Raw genomic sequence first — 23,619 nt, forward strand, 5'->3', positions numbered from 1 at the left:
TTTCAACTTTTCTGAATTTCTAATCTCTAATCATTAGATACATTATCCGTTTGACACACCCGCCAACACACCTCTTCAAATGCTTAGTGTCCAACATCAACTAAATGCATAAGTATCTTTTATACTACAATATTTGCTTTTATTTACTTATGAAGGCAATCAAATTAGCAAATGTATGTGTAACTGTTCATGTATATTGCTTAATGCCATTCCAAGTAAATTGTTGAATGCCTATTTAAAAATGTTTGTACTGTGTTGGTACTTTTCTTCCTAGGCCTCTGCTGAAAAGGATTTTTTGATTAAATACAGTTGAACAAACTCGGTAAACAAAAGCAAAACAAAATAAAATAAATAACTATATTCACAGATTCAGCAGATGCTATCTAAACTGTACAAGGCCTACATTCCAACAGATTTCTGTAGAAGAGGGTGCACCATCTGACATTTACTAACATATGTGGGTCATTAGCATTAATGTTCCATACCTAACGATAACTGTGGCTATTTCAATATTTAATAATGCTTTGTCCTCTTCCTATAACTAGAGTATATTCCTTTCTTGCTTGCTTCAACTTTCTTACGACTGGTATCGGACGATTATACATGACCATTACTTCTTCGTTTTGAATAATTTTTTGCATGCAAGCCTTTGAATGATTTAGTACAACATTGCTATGTACATAACATTGAAGTAAGCAAATTAATAATGGGTTTCCTTTCAGGAACGTCCTTTGATGATTTAGGAGACTTCTCTTTTGTATTAAACACTTGCTGTGGTCACTAAATTTATATGAGTTACATTTTGTGACCAGCATATCGGTATGATGGTATATTACGCTGCCTTTGTCTGCAAAACTCTTAATGCACTGTGAATATTATCATGGTTTCCAATTTCTTTGCAAATGTTTAAGGTTTTGATACTTTGACAGGAGTAGACCTATGCCTAACTCAGGGTACAGTTAGAGTTCATGAAATCAATTTGCTTCTGTTTTTTATGGGTGCCAAGTATGTCTTCCATGCACGCACAATGTACCCAGAATTGCCCCTTTTCTCTAGTTTCTTTGAGGTTACCTGTATAGTTGTACACTAATGTATTCTTTATTCTTTTTTACCAGCCCAGTTGCTTCTACTACTACCACTAGAACAGTGTGTCACTGTTCCATTCCATTCTAGTTTCTACTTGCATATCTTGATATAATTTTATGTCCCTCAGTTGTCTGGGTACTATATTGATGAAAGATGGCAATTTTTAATAATTAATACCGCGTTGTCCTTTTTTTCTGCAATGACAATATCTGTTTTCTTGCATCTACTTTTTTATCAGCTAGCATTGATTGACTACATGTGATCATTGCCTCTTCACTTTCAGTAATTCTTTGTGGTTCATGTTACTGGTGCTTCTCAGATACATACATACTATAATGTTGGCACAGTCACCAATGTAAATGAAACAATATTCTGCCAGAAACTAACAGTTTCTGCACTTTCATCGTTCATGACATAGACTACTTCAGAACCATTCAATCTTTGTTCACACACCATTAAAATATAAACATCATTCAGTCATATGACCATAAGTGAAATTTATATAAGTAATGAATAAATACAAAAGTTATACAATAAATAAATATATAGAAATATTATGGCTTATCAGGTGTCTGATTAAGAAAGTTTTAACACAGGACGTCCAGTTGGAACAGCGCTACTAAGTTGGTTGGTGTTATGGTATGTTATGGTACACCCTCATAGGCTGGTATTCTTAATTATTTCCACTGCTGGTGGTTAAGATGATTAAACTTTTTCCAGTGGAATTAGTGACAGACTCGGTCAGATGGGTCTTAGGTGTCTCAGTGCACCATACTGAGGAAAAAGAGAAGTTTGTCATCCCCAAACTGCTTAAGAGGCCTGGTGGCAGCTCCACTGCTTTATCTATCAAGGATTCTGCAAGTGTTTATATGACGGAACTGCAGATGTAATGATATGAAGAAAAAATTACCACTATGCTTTTGGCCTATATCTACAATTCAGAGGGCACGATTACAGAAATGGAATCAGATCAATTCAGATCAGCTGTCCAGCATGATCATGATATGTAAGATTTGCAACACAGCAAAGCTTGAGTTGGAGGAAAATAAACTAGTGGATTTGGAAAATAAGGGATGGTGAAGAAACATGAGTGTTTGGGTGCCTGAAAGACATGGTGCATACCACTTTTAACTTTTATGAAAGTAAAGTTGGTTGAAAGCTGGGGTATCCATAGGTTGACTTGGTTTTGAGTAGACCTGCCATAGCTTTTCTCCAGTGCATGCTGCCTGTTTACCTCACAGACTGATTTTGATTTGCTTTCTTAGTTTTTCATTACAGGAGAGATTACTGAATAAGTTTTGTACCAGGGAAGCAGTTATTAATACATAAAAGTTTTGTAGAGCAAGTACAACATTAAGTAGTATCAAGTTTCATAGTGCTATGTCTTTAAGAAAACTTAATGAATTGAAATATTAAATTGTTTATCCAGTTATCCTCACAGTGGCTTTGCTGGGGTGCTCAGTTTCACTCACTTTTCCAGAGGATGCACACAAAAAAAAACTAAACTCAGTCATCTACCTTGGATTGGGAAGTGACTCTCAATTAGTACCAGTCAGATGGATTCAAATGAGAGACCCCCCCCCAACCCGTTTGTTTGGATAAGCAGCAGGCAGTGCACAGGGCTGCCTTGGTGGCACAAGAACATCTGGCAAATTTTGATTTATCAATGACTAATTGGTCAGTAGACTGTTTGTTTTCTTTTGTCCTTGCATTTGGTTAGATGTTGAAATTGCCTTAAGGTTTAACTTCTCACACATTATGGTAGAACTCTTAGGACTTTTGCTAACTGTTAATATAGCAATTCTTATTATGAGAAAATGTTATTTCACATGGTTTCAATCTGACTGTTTTTGGTTAACATGCAAGACATTGTCTTTTGACATGAATCTGTTGGGGAAGGACACCCGAGTAGTCTCTTGTATGTCAGGTTAAGGACAGTATGGAAATGTTTGATTATACCTCACTTCAAATGACAGCTGTTAGTTACCTCCTGCTTGAGAACTGCCAAATGTTAATTACATATGCATATCTGTATATAGTTATAATTAATAACTACTAGGTTTGTTCTGTTTATACTGTTGTTGTTGAAGTAGCTTGTCATGGATCCAGGTGAGTGCAATGTTTTAGGGTCTATAGTATATGAACGAAAGTTCATAATATCGAATGCTCTAAAGAGTGAAAATGCTAGACCTCAAACTCTTTATTGTGGGGGGCTGCATCCACCCACACCACCGCTAAATCTATATACCAACTCCAAGATCACACTATAGTGAGGAAAGAGCAAATATTCCAACCTTCACTGTACTGTGATCCCACAAGAAGCACTTCGAGGTTTGGCATTTTCACTCTTCAGAGCGTTCGATATTATGAACTTTCATTCATATAATTAGTCCCATGTTTACAAAGCTATGATGTTTGCCACACATTTGTGGATATCAGAGGTCAAGCAGAATGAATGATATGATTATTTGGTACTAAATAGCTGGTTTTCAGTTATTGGTATGGAGCGCCAATTTCTTTACTGGTGCAGTAAGAAGCGTAAGATTTTTGTATACAGTTACCATTACAGACCTCATTTCTTGCTTCTTCAAGAAACCCATCTAACAGACCGTGAGCCTGCAGATGTTGTGAAGAAGTTGTACTTGACAGGTTATTTCTCTTCCTCACCACTGGGGAGAAGAAGGGGCTAATCATATTATGGCACAAGTATTTAAACTTTTCCCTTTGGGATATAATAATCAATGAAGAAGAGGTATTTGTATTGGCTAAGGGATTTTATTATGGGCATATTTTAAAGATTGTTAATGTTCATTTACCTACTGAGATCCTTCCTCAGGTGCTTGCTTCACTGTTAAGATCTTTGTTGCTATTTCAGGAGTGGAATTTGACCCTTTCTGATGATAAAGTGTCAGCAGGCCTGAGGTTGAGGGCCCTACCAGCTCTGGGATAATACCGGGTAGGTACATTAAATTATTTGGGATGCTGGATACATATGAGGCATTGCGGCTGCCCCAGGATATTTATACTTATTATTCTCCCCAGTTTCATCCTTTCCTTAACTAGATAAAATGTTTATAACTAAGGAATATAGTTACATGGTGGAAGGTTTGTAAACAGTGCCTATTTATGCTCTCTTGTCATAGGCCCCTTAAACTGACTATAAGGTTTCCAGAGGTTCCACTTGAAAGGCATTGGAAAGCTAATTAAAGCTAATTTAACACTTTGTTTTACCTGTCCTTTATTAATTATTTGAGAAATTGTTTCAATAGCTGCAGGGGACTTATTAAGTTTGACCACGAAAACTGAGCCTATGAGTAGATTTTGTTTAATATCGATTACTCCACAGCTTACAACACTGCATTTTTGCATTTCTTGCCTCCTGTTATAGATCTAAGCTGGAATTCCTTCAAGCTGAGCTTCTGGATGCCAAAAACAAGGTTAGAGTGGGATTAATTGATGTCCCCAGTAGGCTCCTAAAAATTATGTATAAAATTCACAAGAGTTTTGTTGAGAAGCTATCACATGCACACAGAGCACTTAAACTAAGGGGCTTTGATTCTACACCAACTAGTTTAAGTATTTAGCCCTTCATTTGAGTACACTGGAGGCTGTGAGGTACATATCTAAGTTGAGGGCCTGGGATCAGGTAGGGAGTTTACCTTTCCCACGGATATAAAGGGAGGTTTTGTGAGGTACTATGCTAGACTGTACTCAGAAGAGTATGAAACATTCTCTTTAATAACAGACTGTACAGAGTAGCTTGTGTCATTGCCATTGTCAAAGATGGACTGGGGAGGGGATAATGTACCTAACAAATGAAGCAGAAATTCTGGATTTGGAAGTAGTCAATAAGGGATTTTATTAGGGATGATAAGAAACCCAGACTGATCTGGGACCACTCTACTCTTCCATTCCCTGAAGAAGGGATTGTCCTACAGATATAAAGATTATACCAGAGTAATGGATTTGAGGAGTTAATCCGGACAAGCAAGCTATCTTAACAGATATGATGAATATGCAAGTGGTGGGCCTATCTAAGACTTATAACAAATTCTTTACAAGGATTTGTCCCAGTTAAAGTCCTATCTTAAGTTAAGTTGACCAGCATCTCGTAGGGGATTGGTACAATGGGCTCTGTGGGGTGGATAAGGAATATACGTCCCATTGAATCATCTCTGTATTGCAGTGCTTGGTCAGGTACAGTAGCTAGAACTTTGAGGGATTATCTGAGCTTTTATTAGGAACATCTAATTTTAAGTCCCCAAATAACTTCATGGTAGCATTCCAGTGCTCAAAACACAATTGTGGAGAGCTAGAGTTGGTCACTATCAGAGGCGGATTGCCAGACTAAACAACAAATTCAGAGTTAGTGATAGGAAAGACTGACCACTTTAGGGTGACTGGATAGTGAATTTCAGATCCCTCACCAAGCTGAAGCAAAAGCATCTAATATCTAAGGGATGTGCTTCTGTATAAATACAGTGATTTGGAGTAGGGATCTGAATGTTGATATGGAAAATGTGACCTGGTTATGACCAATTCTGGCCTCTAGATATGTTGAACATTCCATTAAACTTCACTTCTTTGGGTGGAAATGCCAATTTAAGTATTTTTGCATGCCAGTAAGGATAAGTAGGATATTTCCTTGTGTTAATCTTTTCTGCTGGCATTGTAGATAGAAGGCGATAAGGGATTGAATAAACATTTTTGGGACTGTCCAATTGTGGGGGAGTTCAAAGAGATGCTGTAACAGATCTGTAAGTTCATTTTGCCTGGGCAAATTACTGTTGCTGTTGGCATTATAACTTTACTGTCCTGTACCTCAGCACAGCAAATCTTTTAATATCAATGGCTAAGAAATAAATTACAAGACGATGGAAAAACACTTGTCCTCCTATCAACATGGACTTACATCAGATAATGGAGCAGCAAGCTTTTCTCAAACCCAACTTTGGTAATTCTGTGAGGACAGTCAGTGCACGGAGGAATGGTCCCATTGGACAGAAGGGCACCATAAGAATTTCATCCTGGTTAGATGCAGGACTACCATACTAGAACTGATAACATGTTTCAAGTTTAAGCTGGGGTACTTCTTGTTGTTAGGGGTTAATTTTTGGTTTGTTTATTGTTTTCATTCTTGTTACAGTCATAGTTACATATTATATAGATAAACTCTTGTAATTTATGCAGTGTTTCATATGTTGAATGTTACTCTCTTACAATTTGGACATGTTATGGGATGGGGACAGAAGGATTCTTCAAAGCTAGTGCGTTATGCAGTAACACTGGGATATACTCACTGCTAGGGCTACTTAATACAATTATTGGATTAAACCAGTTTGGTGAATATATGTGTTGGAATTTTTACTTTTATGTTTTGTGGAATTATTGGATAAAATGTAAAGTACTCTTGCCAAGTTGAAATTATGTGGAATGTGGATTCTATGTTTGTTTAATACTGTAAACAAACAAAAAAAAATGACAGGTTTACTGAAAGATGCACATGAAGTGATAACCATTTTCTGTTCAGAGACAGCCCTACTAAAGTGCTAATGAGGCATTCTGGGGGAAATGCATATCATAATTAGCCATGCACTCTCCACAATAATGCCTGGGGCTGCATATGTGCCTGCCTAGGTGGTTGCAGTAGGAGTTTAGGTAGGGTGTATCATAGCTGTTTGTGTGTATATATGGGTAAATAGGTGAGTGTGGTGTATGTGGGGGGTGGCTGTAATACTTCCATATTCCCCTAGACTAATCAGCAAGTTCTGCAGCACTGGGGTTATACTAGACACCTGGGATAACTCTTAAACATCATGCCTTAGAGACACTTAGAAATAGAAGAAAGATTATGTGGATCACAAGAACACTAGAAACCAGGGATAACTCAACATCATGATGATGTGAGTCAGGGAGACATTAGGCTCCAGAAATAACTGTTAACATTGTCCAAGTGTGGGCTGTGAAATACAAACCATGAGTGATACTCTAAATATCATGCCACAATTGCCATAAAAGTAATTCAAACTTTGTACCCTCCCACCTCCCACCTCCCACAGAGGATATTATTCCTCTGTGCCAACCCTAGATACCAGGGACAATGTAAAATAGTACCTAAAACTGGAAAAAGATAGAAAGGGGAAAATGCCTCAAACCCTGCATCTTTGTCACAGAAAACAGCAGTATTAACCCACTACACTAACTCATAGGTTATTGTAGTAAGGTTTTTTTTTTTCACATAAGATGTATAACAAAATAATTAATAAATACATACATACATACATACATAAATAAATAATCTGGCCTTATTCAATGACTGCAGCAGTTCATGATTTATGAGACAGAACACATATAAGGTTACCCTTCAACCTTGTAGCACATGAAAGCTGGCAAAAGCCAAAATTAATAGGGGGGAGGACAAAGGTCCACAGTCAGGTTTAGTTACAAATGTAAAAAATGCTACAATAGCACATTTTGCATAATTTTCTATGGATACTCGAAACTCAAATGTCTTTCATTATTTACAAACTGTATTCTTAAATAGAGTGACAGAAAAACCCAAATTTTATGAGGAATGAAACAAAAATATGAGGCTAAAATCTGAATATTCTGCAAAAATCTGTGCAGTTCAGAGATATGCCTCTATGAGGCAATCAGGACAGCTGAGTGAGATGGGGTGTGTCTGTTTGGGGCGAGACTTCAGGATAAGGTTTGGATGAATACAAGACGACATCGGGAAAAATCTTTGAAGTGGTCAAGTGATGCAGTCATTTAAAAAGCGAATACAGCAATAGGCCTAGCTTTGCAATACAGTTTCTGTACAATATAAAGTATAAAACTCTAACCCCGGACGTTAACTAACTGATAATAATCATTTGTGTTTTATAAGATGAGGAGAAAAACAAATGGAGATAGTGGAGATGTTTTATCAGCTCAGAGACAGGTTAAGAGGTATGTTGTGTGTGTATTTTTAAACGTGTGTCTGCGTGTAGGAGTGTGAACGGGAGAGAGGTGCCTGTGTCAAGATACGTGGGTCACCGGTGTTAACAACTATAAGTAAGGCTGATTTGCACTTGCAGTAGTTAGAGGCAATTCAGAGAGATGCAAATTAGCTGATGAGGTTTTTTCCTCATCTCAGGTACCATGTCTCTGAATCACAGTTCTTAAGACTAGTGCTGGAACACCTTCTGAATCCTCAGGCAGATACAAACTTACTAATTTATCATTAAGAACTGTTAGCACACAGTATTACCTTATAATTCTCTTTTCTTATAGTGACTTTATAAATAAAAACATCAACCAATACAAAAAAATACAAATTTATTAAAACTGTTCCTTGTTTAGAGTACACCTGTTAACTGCATTAATACTTTGCCTAGACAAAATGTATAAAAACTTAATTGTATTGAGGTAACCATTTGCCTGTTCTACATATAAAAAATATACCACAGGACATGCAGGTAGTTATGTACACTACTTTTTATAACAGGGTTACATGCTCAATCCATGCAACCATAAAAATATACAAAAAAAATTACAAAATCCGCAAGGATATGGCCTAGTATTCTCATTTTCACATTCATTTTTACTCTAAACTACAGTTTCTTCATTTTCCAACAGTTTTCAAATTTATAGTTTCTTCTCAATTTAAGCAAGTCAATACCTGGGGTAATTTTCCAACTATCCTTCATAATATTTCTAACAGATACAACACCAGCACTATAGGCAAGTTATTTTCTTGAATTCAAGCCTTATCCATAGTGTAGTTGGTTTATTACACAATTTAATAGACTGAGGTCAAAGAAAAAAAAATTATCATAATGAATCACCCTGGATATCCCTCACATGATTTCTACACTTTTGTATTTTCATTGTTCATAGTTTCATATGTGTGTACTAGGCTACTGGCCCTGGAGCCTTTACAAGCCTAGCCCATAGAAGTGCCCTGGCATCATGCCGCCTGACATTAGTTCCCAATGCCTCTATCAAGTAGAGCCACTGGAGTGATCCCCGGGGTAAACCTTCTATTTCCATCCACACATCAAGATTTCTGTTGAAGAGGGCCAGTGAGGTGCTCTGCTTGACATGTATCGAAAGTCTATTCCAGAACATGGGCAGTCTCTGGGTTATGAACCTATCCCTCCAGCATGTTCTGCTGATTGTGGTAATGAGGTTGAGGTCTCTGGAGCATGCAGTGCGGAGGAATTGAGATTTCTTTAGATGTAGTATTTCTACCAGAGCTGCGTCACACATGGCTTTGCAAGTCAAGCAGAGATCGCCTCTTAGTAGGATGATATGAGACAGAGAATAGCTAGAGTTTTTTGAGTCTGTCCATGTACGACATGTGTTTAAGGCCTAGGATCCTCTTCGTGAGGTACTTTTGTGGCCTTTCCAGCTGTTGCATGTGTCTAGTGAGGTAAATGCCCAATGGGGCATTATACTTTATGACTGGCCTAATGAGGAAAGAGTAGAGAGAGATGATGACATCTTTCTTCCTGGATGCAAAACCCTTGTTAATGAGATGTGCCATATAGAAGGACTTTCTGACCACAGTGGCAATGTGGTGGTCGAAGGAGAGGATGCTGTCAACCTGTGTCCCTAGATCTCTTATAATGCCTTCAGTATTCAGTGGGCTCCCATCAGTGTGGTAATTAGTGGGAACTGAGTTTTTCCCAAAGGGGATGACGACGCATTTTTTGGTATTAAGCTTAAGGCCATGGTTTCGACACTAGTCATTGGTCTCAGTGAGGCCTTTCGGTAGGATGTCTACATCACTTGGAGATTTAATAATGGCTCCCAGCTTGCAGTTGTCTGTGGACTTGGTCAGCCAGAATCCCTCTTTGTTGGCCTGGACTTCTGAGAAGTTGATGCCAAACAGGAGAGGACCCAGGACCGATCCCTGTGGGAATCCACTCGTGACTGGTCGGCAGTCTGACTTGGAGCCCACTACTTTCACACTGTGGGTTTTATCTGTGAACCAATTTGCAACCCACCTAGTGATATGGGGTCTGATGCCTAGTTTGGTGAGTTTATCAATAAAGTGGAATAGTATCAAAGGCCTTGGCCAGATCTAGGTAGGTTGTATGAACTGCCTTGCCTTAATCCACAGATCTAGTAACTGACTCAAAGAAGTCAAGCAGGTTGAGTGGGCATGATCTACCTTTAACAAAACCAAATTGTATGGGATCTAGATTTTGGAGATTCCCTATACCCTTGTTAATTAGGTCCATGATGATGTGCTCCACAGCCTTACATATCAGGCTAATGGGGTGATAATTTCCAGGGTCTGTAGTCGCTCCCCCTTTATGGAGAGGGATAACTGTAGCAGTGCGCCATTCAGTAGGGACAAAGCCTGAGGTGAGGCTGTGATTGAACAGGGCACACAGATGTGGTGTCAGTTCACATTGTAGTTCATGTAGAACACATCCAGGGATATTGTCGGGTCCCATGGAAGCTGTATTCTTGGCCTTGGAAAGTGCAGCTTTAACCTGTGCTGCAGTAATGCTGGGTGCCTTGGCTTCCTCCAGTATTATGATTGGTCCTTTGGGGGGATGGGTAAAGTTGACACTGAATCTGTCAGTCAGTATGTTGGCAATATCTGTTGGCTCAATATAGGAGGTACCATTATGCAGTAACTCAGAGCAAACCTGGGTATTGCTATGGAGATTTTTGATATAACCATAGAAGGCTTTGTGGTTGTTTTTAGTGCTTGCTGCAATTCTGTCTTCACAGCTGGCTTAAGAGGTTTTGATGCAGGATCTCAAGTTTTTGTTGAGGCTAATAAGGGAGTTTTTCCAGTCTTGGGAATTCACCTTTTTCTGCAACAGTTTTTTCCTTCAGTTGTAGAGTTTATTAATGGCAGGAGACCACCAGATTGGCTTCTTTTTTTGGAGGAGAGCATTCTTGGTTCTGTTGGGTATGGCTAGTTCCATGCATTTATATACGTGTTCGTACAGTACATTGATGTATGATTCGGCAGTCATGCATCTATTTTCCATTGACATTGCAGTGTCTTGGTACATGAGTAGTTTTCCCAGTTGATGGAGGAGTAGTTGAAGTCACCTATTATGAGAGTGCTGGGTTGGACCCTAACAGTTTCCAGGGTGCTTAGGAACATGGCGTGAGAGTCTTGGAACATGGTTGGGTATCTATAGCAGGCTATGACCTGAATCGCCATCTTACTCAATGTTAGTTGTACCTGAAGTATCACAGATGCATTATGCTGGGCTACTAGTCTGGAGGTGTGCATATCCTTTATGAATATGAAGACACCACCACCTTTGGAGCTTTGGTCCATGTTCTGGGGCCAAAAACTGTGGAATGAGTTACAGCCTGGTAGCACAGGGGTGCTTTCTGCTACTTTAAACCAGGTCTCCATTACAGCACAAATGTCAGTGTTTTCCATTTTGAGGAGTTCTTTGAGCAAGTGCATCTTGAGATATAGACTTCTAGCACTGAGCAGCATGACCCTCAGATTGCATTTATTTATAGCTGTTACAGTGGTAATTTGGTCTTTGGAACATTGCCTAAAAAAGGCACTATAGGGGTGACAGGAGCCTTAGCCAGTATCTGGAAACCCAGGGGTGACAGATGCAGGTCATCTCTAGCAAAGCATTGATGTCCGTCAGTCATGTCATCCCAAGCAGACAGATACTGGATCCCCTTAAAATGACACCAGAAACTTAGCCAATTTTTGAAGTCAATAATTTTCTGCTTGTACTGTGGTATCATTCTGGGCAACGGTAGGATGCTGCTCAGAGCTAGGGCATACCTACCTGGGCCACATAATCCGAGAGTTCTTCCATGTCTCTTTTCATGTAGTCCAGGGAGGCGCATCTCAGGTCATTCACACCCACATGGAGAGTGACAGAGTCATACTTGTATTTGTTGTGGAGTGACCTCAGTGCATGTGTTGTGTGTCAGATTTTGGCAACTGATAGACAGATGACTGTTACCCTCTCCTTAATCAACCTAATGAGTGGGCCATCAGTGTGCCTCACTATCGAGTCATCTATGATTAGTGTATTGGGCAAGCTGTTTTGCCTTAGGGGCTTAGGTTAAGGGGCACACTGTGTAGATGAGCTATGTGTCTTGTGGTTTGTGCTGTGTTGTGGTGGTAGAATGCGTTTCTGCCTTGGAAGTCTCTGCTGTTTGGGTAGATTTCTATTGAGAGCCTCTGCGAAGGTGGATGTGTGGTTTGGGTTTTTATGTGAGAGCCGTGATGGTGGGTGTTTTGGAGGGCTGTGTGTGTTGCATGTGGTGTGGTGCAGGTGTTGACCTTCTCCTCTTGACTAGCTATTCTGGTCTTGGCTTGAGAGTGCATGGCTTCCAGTTTGGATGTATAAGTGCATCTCTCACAAGTCTGAGTGTTGGGAGGTAAGAGGAGAGGGTTGTCTGTGTACATGAGGCAGTTGCTACACTGCCTCAGAATGCCCAAGTTCACCAGATTAATAGGAGAAAGCACAGGAAACTGACCTTTAGACACACCAGGAGGGATGGTCATTATTACTAAGTACTGGAGCTATTTCCTTATATATTCCTTTTACAGGGAAAATGTCACTCAAGTTGTCTGAGTCTGTACAGAGCACTGCCAAACACTTGAGAGGGAACTAAGCAGACCCTGAAAATTTAAGGTTGAAGCATTTAGGCAGATATTCTGAAGTTAGAAAGAAATCAAGCAGTACTTACTGATAAATAAAGAATTAGCTTGTCAAGAATGATGAAAAGAGGGGAGTCGCATGAATGGCTACTACTAATGTTGGTCTCAGCACAGCTTCACTCTGTTGGGATACAATACTCCTTTGCTTCTTCTCTCACCAGAAGCAAAATGTTAGCACCAATCCCAAGAAGAGAAGCAGGCCACGGCCTGTTTGGTGATCCACAGTCTTGTCCCCAGATGATGCTAGGGTTTGCAGGCTTTTAGCCTATTTCTGGTAGATGCCTCAAATAACAAACAAAACAATCAGCTACGTTAAGCACAGACACTCACTCTCAAACCAGAAAGAGTCAGGAATCAATGCACTCTGCTCCTACTCTCTCCAGGATCAGAATATAAGCACAGATTCCAAGTTGTCACTTATAAAGCAGTTACTAAGCTTTCTGGTGATCAACAGTCTCCAGGAAATTATGTAACTGCACTCCTCTCACGAGGAGAAAACAGAAGCACTAATCCCAAGATGACTACCGAGAGCCAGAATGCGGGCTCTCTATTAACTGGTGGTCTTGCAACAGATGCTTAAAGGTAAAATGAAAAAAATTATTTATCCTAAACACTGCAGTGTGCACTAGAGGAGTTAGATGTGAAAGTAGGTAACTTAAGTTTTACCTGTCTAAGAAGTTATGTTTTAGTGGAGAGTCAATATTTTTAAAATAGCAGGATAGCTTGAAAGGGGTGGTCACATTTGTATTCTGGTACTATGGAATACAGTAGGATGGCCAATAAATTTAAATAGTTGAATGGAAGTGATTTCACAAAATGATAATTTTGTGCTTACACCAGCCAGTAAAAGCAGACCGGAAATGAGATATATGATCAAATTAACATAAGGGGCAGGCAAGTAGAAATACAGTGGTGTTTAAGAACACAACAGTAAACAGGTGGGAGCATGGGAAAATTTTCTGTCTGACTCACAAGAGACAGAGTTGTGGTCTCTTTTTTAATATGCAGTTAAAAGCAGAATACAAGTGAAACTCAGTGTAAAGAAAACAAATCATAGTATACAAAATAGGAAAAGGCAATAAAGTAATACAAAATACAACAAATAAAAAGCAAACTAACCTTTCCCTCACAGCGAACTGTAGCAGATTCTGGGTCAGCCTTTCCAGTGAAGCACTAAAATGGTTTATTTTACCCCTTAAATAGAAGGTTTATTTCCTAGCTCCATCCCCTCAGTTCACATATGATTAACCTTAACTGACCTCTTCTAACTTATGTGTGACTCCTTAATTGACCTGTTCTAATTTCCATCTAACTCACAAGAGACAGAGTTGTGGTCTCTCCAAGTTTTAATATGCAGTTAAAAGCAGAATACAAGTAAAACACAGTGTAAAGAAAACAAATCACAGTATACAAAATAGAAAAAGGCAATAAAGTAATACAAAATACAACAAAAAAAAGCAAACTAACCTGTTCTTCACAGCAAACTGTAGCAGAGTCTGGGTGAGCCTTTCCATAATGACTGACATGTAATTTATTAATGTATGGCGCATTTTATTCATCTGTAAACATTTTATTTATTTATTGACATTTGTTAACTGGGAAAGTTCACTGGGCCAATGACCCATTTGCAGTGGAGGCGCAGGGAGAAAAACTCTATACAAGCACATAAATATTTACATAACATCAACTTTGAAAGTCAAAAAAGTTTTTACACAATACAAATTCAAGAAGATATACAAGACAAATACATATTTAGATGTATACAATACAAAAAAAAAACAAACCCAGTGTGTTAGATTTTTAGTAATTCTGTTTGTATATTCTCATAACTAAGAATAATTTTATGAACCACAGAAATGAAATACAGTCTACAATTATTTTTTATCATCTATACATGGCATACTCATTCCGTTTTTGCAGGTTCTTCTATAGCTTTGATCAGTAAGACATTATCTTTGGTTCTTTATGATTTGCTTTTATCATCTTATATTTATGTTCTAAAGAGACTCTGGGTCAATTTCAGTATACAACTTTTATATTGTTAGAATGCAAATTAATGGTCAAAGCTCATGGGGTAGTTTTCAAGTCCAGTTTTAAGGAGTACTGTTTTGTCCCACGGCTAACAAGGCTGGTTTCACTTCAGAATGTATGTACAGGAAATATTATTCAAGGCTAAATCAGGTTGGTTGAAAATACATTAAAGCCTTTAGCCAAAAGCTGGCTAAAGCATCTGCTCTTGTCATTTTCTGGTGGAAGCCTTTCTTAATTTCATCTCAATATCACTGGCTGGTACATCATACAACTTGATATCCCCAAAATCAGTGTTTCTCAAGGTATCCTTGGTGAAGGACCAGTTGTTTATATTTCTAATTTATCATGGACCTCTAATGCCTCTGAAAAACCTCAGTAAACAGACTATGGTATTTGAAGACATACAATGAAGAAACCACACCACCTGCATAATTTCTTTCTCATGTTTCCACTTGATTAATTTGAAGGGCAAGACTGGATAAAACTACAATGAAATAAATGAATTAAGGCTGGGGGTGTGGGGGCCTTGCCATAGGGTTCTAGATGCTTGGAGGTGCATTTGAGAACTTTTTTCCAATCATTTGACCCAATGATGCCATTAACAGAAAACATGACTAAGGGAACATCTTCTTTCAAAGAAAAATAGCCTGTGTCCAAGATTTAATGCTCAAAGCCGACAGGCATCTCCCAATACCCTGAGATGACAAATGTCTGCAAGGATACAAAAAAGGCAAATCCAAACCCAGAAATACCTTGAAATACTGCCTCCCTCCTTGCCCCTACAAACAATAGTCACTTCCTGTAACATCTCTAGTGTTAGATTAGGATTAAAGTAAATGAACAAATGGCCATAATCATATAACTGAAAATGTTGCTGCCACACATTTACAGATGAAGTATCCTTACTGCTACTCCTAAAGGATCAGGGACATATTTTAAATATTGCTCTCATAAACTTATAAAATTGCTAGAACAAAAGGCTTTGTGTTTGCAAGCATTTTCTGAGTGATACAAAGTATGAAACTCATGTCTGTCATTATTTACAGACAGCAGTTTGCCAGAATACCACATATCTGTGAGAAACATGCCAAAGCAGGAGGTAAGAGTGGAAGCAGTTGAGACCAATGTCCCTTGCACAAAGACACGCACACAACCATCAGTTATAGCCATCTGCAACACAGTATGAACCTCATTTGGTTGTGATCAAATAAATGCGTAAATAATGGACCAAAATTGTACTTCAGCTCACTGCTGTCAGAACCATAAACAGCAATCCATTGCAAACCCCACTGCCCTCTTTACCACTTAGGTCAAGAATCTGCACTTAGAAAATAGCTAGAATAACTATTTTTTGAATAATATGGAATCCGAAACACAAATGTCTGCCATTATTTATTGACCCCAGTATTTAATAATTTGTCTGGAAAAATATGCAGATCACATTTTTAGATGCCTTTAGCTCCACCCAGTAACTCCCCCACTGAAAATAATAACAATAGTAGTAAAATCTTGCCTTATACTTTCGTGATTGCTTCCCAAGCCAGCCATCAACCACCCATTCCCTCCCTTATATTCACAGGCTTTCTGTTCCAACAAAGAACAGAAAACCAGCAAATGGCAAATTGATTGAAGTGAACTGATCATTCAAAGGTCAATGCATTTAACCAATCATCCCTCCTGTCAACCACAGGAATCCTGGCTAAGGAGGCCAAGGGGATGTTTATATTTTATTTTCTCTAGTAAAAAAATACATTTCTTTACTTACAAAATAAAGGAAGAGAAAAGAAAATCTGCCTGGGGACTGGTAACAATGTTATGAGACTGTAAGTGGTCTCTGGACCATACTTTGAGTAGCTCTGCTCTAAGTGTCAACTCTTTTATCCATTCAGCACTACCATTATGCTCAACAGGATCCTTCTTATTGTTTCTCCATTATTTACTAAATTCTTCTGTTCTGGGATGTTTCATGGTTGCTGTAGTCTTTCCCTTCCCAGTTCCCTATCAAACGTTTTGCAGGGGTCATCAATAAACTTCTTGCTTTGTACTTTTTAATTTATATTTCTCTGTATACATTCTAAGCTATTTTCCACTTCTCCTGTCAGAAAGGGTACAACAATCTTACTCGGTTTTACTGCTCACTCTTATCTTGTCACATCTAGTTTTTCTAGGAGTGTTTAACTATTCTACTTTCTATATTCTTCTAGCAATGGTTCTTTTCCTTTTTTTCTGTCTAATCAATGCTACCATTGCTTCCTTGCATTTCTTTTAAACTACATTCTCCTGATAATACTTTGTCTGTTATTTAGTTGCACAGTAGTGTATTTTAAATTGTGTTGATTTTCTTTCATATGGATCTCTCTTAGTGTTCTATTTACTATGTTCAACTGTTTCATCAGTCTTTAGCACAGTCTATATATATATATATATATATATATATAAATATTGCACTCTTTTGATTATCTGTCTTAAAGCTAGCCATTTCTGTTATGGTAAGCAGTTCTTCCCTTGGCCCATTCTTTTCTTGGCTAAGGATTTGTTCTTTATTCTCTAACTCTTCCCCCCCCCCCCCAATGTAAGATTAACTTGGCGTTCTACAAGTCCTGCTATTAAAGGTTTTGAAATGTTGCTTTGCGGTCATCTTTTGGAAAGAGTATCCTCCTCTTTCACTTATGCCACTTCATGAGCATGAATTCACATCTCGTGCTGTGACGTTTCTGTATGAAAGATTCTACAATAAAAATGAGTTACTCACATGGATTCTTTGTTATCTTTCTATCTCATTGAAAAATTTCCATTTTAGTATGTTCCACTATTGTATTATTTTCTTTGCAAAATTTGTCCAAACGCTGTAGTGGCCAAACTGATTAATGCAATTTTCTTTAGTTTTAATTTTCTGTACATTGTGCACCATATCACATCTCTTTTTTTCTTTCACAATTACATATTTACTATCGGATTTTAATACCTTTGGTGCAGCACTTCTGTTACATCTTTTTTAATGCCCTAAAATTTCTTTTTTTACATATTACTTTGTACTGATATTCTGTATTAATGACTAATTTCATTTGTAGCCTTTAGAACGTTTCTTTTTTTTAAGGAAGAATTTTGCTCTCTTCAGTTCCTTTTTACCCTTGTTTTTGTTGCATAACCAAACCAACACAGAACACAGTGTGTCATTTTTATCATCATTTGTCCACTTTCATATGTACACCTCATTTGGCATTTTTTTTAATACTGACTACATATATTGGGTGGTACAGTGATTAGCATTGCCTTCTCAAAGCAAGAGGTTTTTCTGCTTTATTTATTTAACATTTGTTTACTGGCAAAGTCCAACTGGGACAGAGCCCATTTTCAGAACAGGCCCAGAGAGAAACACTCCAGACACGTCTTTGGAAGATGGCAGGAAACCGGAACACCCAGAGGAAACCCACATGAACACATGGAGGACATGCAGACTCCTTTGGTACTTGGCTGGGGGACCTTTTATCTTGAGTCTGCATTTCCTCCTTCCATCCATGTTTCTTTTTTTTTTTCTGGGCACTATGGTTTCCTCTCAAAGACATGTTGTAGGTGGATAGGTGACTGCATTGTTTGTGAAGAGTGTGTGTGACAAGTAAGGGTGGCTTGGCAATCTAATGCTATTCCCTAATTGTCTAAAAGACTATGTGGGTGACATTAGATGTTCATGATACTGCTGCAGAAGTTGGAAGTAGTTCAACAACACTGGATGGATTTTGTCTACTACAGAAGTGATACAGAATGGTTTACACCACTGTGATAAGAATACGTCCATCTTTAGAGGACTCTAACACATCTCTTTTTCCACCTTTCTTGGTTCAGAAGCCAGTAACAAGGATAATTGCTCTTTTGTCTGTGATCTCATGCATTCAATAGCTCTCTTAATCTCTCTCTTACCTTTTGCCATATACAGATATCAGTATTGGCTTACCGAGATTCTGTAAACAGCAGGGTCCACCCTTAGAAGGTACTTACCAAGGCATGAAGGTGACCTCAGGTTAAGCAATCTTTGTCTTCATTTCTCACCGATTTCTTTCTTGCATATTTTCTCTGTCCATCCGGATTCCCTGTCTGAATCTCTGGATGTTTTAGAAAACCAAACTTAAAACACTTACTACAGTCAGCATATTTAATTGCTTTCTCCCTTTTTTAATCTCTCCAAATGCTTCTGGGTTTCTAATCCTGTGGATGGAATGCACCCCATTTTTAAGCCAGGGTACAAGTAAAGGTCATGAAATTGGTACTGGGTACAAGTAAAGGTCATGAAATTGGTGCTGATGTTTTTGTCGTTGATGTTTGCCACAATATAATAATAACTGCCTCCTTCTGCAGCTCATGTTAAGTTACATGTATCAGAATCATATTTATGTACACGTGAACATTCTTTATTAACTCTATTGCTCCTATGACTATTTGAACTACGGTCTATATTATATTCTCGAAAGCCGACTATGTCGAATCTGACATTGTCAACACGAGAATATCGAACGCTCAGAATCACGAGCGTGTAAACGGAAATCTCCGTAAGGGAAGATTTCCATTAATGCAATGTAGTTCAGTCTCAGAGTTGGTATATTTAAGTAGCATGGGGTGTGGGGGGTGCAGGGGGGCTTGCCCCCTGCTTAAACCCGTTAAGGTACTTTTTTTTTCTTTTTTTTATAAGGTCGATGTTTGAATACATCGACCATATGGTGTCAACCATATGTTGTTCAATGGTTTCAAACGTCAATCGTATAATATAGACCCTTGAACTATCTAGGTGTCTTTATTCCACATTGCTGAAGTTTCATCTTGTATTTTATACCTATGCCTCTCAGTATGCAAGACACTATAATCACCAAGTGTAAATGTTTCGATGAATAATGCTACTTTTATCTTCACTTACAACATACTTCCTTGACTGTTGGTATTGAATTATTCAATGTAATCAGTACCTCATATCCAGTAACTCTTTGTGGTTTATATGCTTCTCAACTATTTAGTCCTCAGACAGTCTTACCACATTACAGTGCCTTTCAGTGTACAGACCCTCTGCCATGAGTACAGCAAAACAAGCAACAGAACGTGAAAATGTTTCAAGCTCTGTACCACGATAACTACATTTGTCTGTATCTCCCATGTTATCTATAGACTTTGCAAAGCAGCTACTCCACAATTTTGTAGTGCCATTATCAGCTTTTAATCTTTGGTTTAAACTTGCCTCTCCTCCTCTCCTTAGTCAGTCATGCAGAAAATCTTGAGCAACATGTGATTGTTCCTGCAATACCTGCAATACTACAGACTTACCACTATAACTGTGGGCTTTCCAGTTTTCTTTCACTTTTCTCTGGTCATGTTCTTTATACTCTTACCTTTGTTTTTTTGGCATTTTCTGTTGCCAGCTCTCTTTTTAATTCTGGGATGAGTTCCATCCCTGCGGTTTTTCAAAATGCTTCCGTTAATCTGAGCAAACATGCCATCATAGACTTATTTTCTTCATCGCTTAGGGCACTCACAATATCTGGATATTATGATGTGAACAAATATTGTATGCAGTCCCTCTATTGCAGATCTATACATACAGTCAATTTCATGGAGGCTCGGACCTCCTTCAGAGTGAGGAATATGTAATTGGAACAAGTACTGAATTTCACACATCACTGATAAAGAAGCATTTTTCTTGTTTTCCTGTCCAGCTGATTCAACACTTTTAGAGGCCAGTAAATCACCCCAAAGTTGTGGATTCTTATCAAATTATTTAACAGACATATTTTCAAATGTGATATGGGCTATCCCATATCATCGACAATACAGTCCGTTGAATCATTCTAACTGAGATTGCTTTATGTTAGGGATCAAGAAATTTGCACTTTTCCCCACTGTAGTATAATCTTGGAGTTGATATATATATATATATATATATATATAATTAGCAGGGGGGTGGGGAGTGCAGGGAGGCTTGCCTCCCTACAAAAGCAGTTTTTGTGATGTGTGTGGGTGTCGTGTTTTTCTTAGTGGACTGCAATGTCGATGATATGGGTTCGACCATATCACATTCAAAATTGTGTCAGTTCAATTATTTGCTAGGGACCCCAAAAGTTGTAAATAAGATCAGGAAGAACAAGCTAATTTGTACCTTGAACTCTATTTCTTGACAGTATGGCAGCTTTTAACCTTGGCCATTGAGGTTCATGACCACTTCTACTTTACCAATACCCCACCCCCACCTTAGGCTTAATGCCTTTTGTAGGTGAGACAGACCAGTGACGTCTTAGATTAATTTGTGGGTGCTTATCTAATCATCTAGGTCCTGAATGAAAGATAATTAATTAGTAGGTGTAGTCTGCTCCAGTAGTGGGGAGACACTGTGTGATGAATCTGTCTATCACATTTTATCTGCTGGTGAAGATTTAGGGCTCTGATTCTGGTATTTATGAAATTATTAGACTTGTAGAGATACAAGAGATCCAGATCATCTGGGTCTCTAATGGCAGCGAAGGCAAGTCATAAATCTTCTGTCTGACAGTTTGTATGCAACTTGAGTGGTTGCTGAGAAATTGCAAGTTGCTTACAAAATATTACAAATGTAATAGTTACTGTGTTTACTGTGACTTACATTAAGACCTAGAACCTAAAGAATACTACCACTATAAAAATAGTTTATGCTGAAGGGTTTGCCATTTATACTTTTTTCATAATCCCTATGGTTCCAGAGATATGAACATTTGTTTGAAATGTGAGGACATAATTTAAAAGGCTTAGGCTCCACCTATTGGAAGTTACAGAGCAAACTTTGTGAGCTCCATTGGCATGAACTAGTTAAAACTGGATCTTCCCTTGACAAAGTCAAACTGCTGCGGGTCAAATCTAATGAGATATTTGCTATCATAGTTTATAAGATCAGTTATATTACATTCCAGGACTATGCAGGTGAGGCTTTTGTGGCTGATGGGTCTGTAATTCCCAGGGTCAGTGGTAGGGCTTCCACTTTCAGAGTGGGATCAACACTGCAATGTGCCAAACTTCAAAGAAAAAGCCTGTATCAAAACTTAGGTTAAAGAGTTTGAAGAGTGACTCAGTAATTGTGAGCTTAGTTCTGTTTATTAGACAGTATCATGCCCCATGTAAGAAAGATTTCTGGTCTTAGAAAGCACTTTCCGTATGTGTTCCTTTGTGATACCAGGGGATTTATGGGATTATGTTCTATATTGCCTTCCTAGATATTTCTCCAAAATATATATATTTTTTTTGGTAGTGTTTCTATTCCTTTGGCTTTGTTTCCCAATTCCATAGAAAACTATTTTAGGTCATCAATGAATTACTTATTTTGTACTTTTCTTTTATATTTATCTGCGTATCTTCTACGTTTTTCTGCCTGTGCCAGTATCTTTAGTTTATAATTTGCAATAGTGTATGAAAGATCTTAGTCTGTCCTAATATTGCTTTTATCACGTTTTTCTTTCTAAGTATTTGTTTACATCTGTCCCCTCTTCTATACTCTAATAAAAGTGGCACTTCTTGTCTTAACTGCTTTATAGTTTTCTTTATTCGATACTTCTAAGATGGCATTTGAGGTCTTCCCTTCCTTTTCCTTATTGCCCTGCATTTTTGTGGTAATACTTTATTAATTTTGCTGATCAGTAATCCTATTTACTTCTGTTATATCACAAGAATTTCTGTTAATAGTCTTAATTATATAGTTCATTTGTGTTATCACATCTAGCACTTTGGGTCTATTGACTTTCTGTAATCTATTTTCTTCATCATCTTAATATGTCTAGCCATTTCTATTGAATCAGCAACTCTTCCCTTAGGCCTTTTCCTTCTAAACTAAGGACACATTCTTTATTCTCTATTTCCTATGGACATTCTACATCTTCCTGTGACACATTCTCTTCAGCTACAGTCTGTGCCATTCTTTGCTCTTTCAAATGGGAACTCTCTGGCCTATCACTCCACAACAATGACTGCATCAGAGCTGTCACAGTTTCCTGCTCCTCCTATCTCTCCACAACAATGACCGTCAGAGCTCACAGTTTCCTGCTCCTCCTATCACTCCACAACAATGACTGTGTCAGAGCTGTCACAGTTTGCTGCTCCTCCTGTCACTCCACAACAATGACTGTGTCAGAGCTGTCACAGTTTGCTGCTCCTCCTGTCACTCCACAACAATGACTGTGTCAGAGCTGTCACAGTTTGCTGCTCCTCCTGTCACTCCACAACAATGACTGTGTCAGAGCTGTCACAGTTTGCTGCTCCTCCTGTCACTCCACAACAATGACTGTGTCAGAGCTGTCACAGTTTGCTGCTCCTCCTGTCACTCCACAACAATGACTGTGTCAGAGCTGTCACAGTTTGCTGCTCCTCCTGTCACTCCACAACAATGACTGTAACAGAGCTGTCACAGTTTGCTGCTCCTATCACTCCACAACAATGACTGTATCAGAGCTGTCACAGTTTCCTGCTCCTCCTATCACTCCACAACAATGACTGTATCAGAGCTGTCACAGTTTCCTGCTCCTCCTATCACTCCACAACAATAACTGTATCAGAGCTGTCACAGTTTCCTGCTCCTCCTATCACTCCACAACAATGACTGTATCAGAGCTGTCACAGTTTCCTGCTCCTCCTATCACTCCACAACAATGACTGTATCAGAGCTGTCACAGTTTCCTGCTCCTCCTATCACTCCACAACAATGACTGTATCAAAGCTGTCACAGTTTCCTGCTCCTCCTATCACTCCACAACAATGACTGTATCAGAGCTGTCACAGTTTCCTGCTCCTCCTATCACTCCACAACAATGACTGTATCAGAGCTGTCAGTTTCCTGCTCCTCCTAT

General features: G+C 38.5%; 1 protein-coding gene across 1 annotated transcript in view; it reads right to left on the reverse strand.

Annotated features, from left to right (window-relative positions):
* Positions 1-23,619, reverse strand: part of LOC122814461 (zinc finger protein 850-like) — a 402,252-nt gene that overhangs the window by 315,130 nt on the left and 63,503 nt on the right. The window lies entirely within an intron of this gene.

This window comes from Protopterus annectens, chromosome 10.part0, assembly GCF_019279795.1.
Source record: "Protopterus annectens isolate FY-2018-M chromosome 10.part0, PAN1.0, whole genome shotgun sequence".
NCBI lineage: Eukaryota > Metazoa > Chordata > Ceratodontiformes > Protopteridae > Protopterus > Protopterus annectens.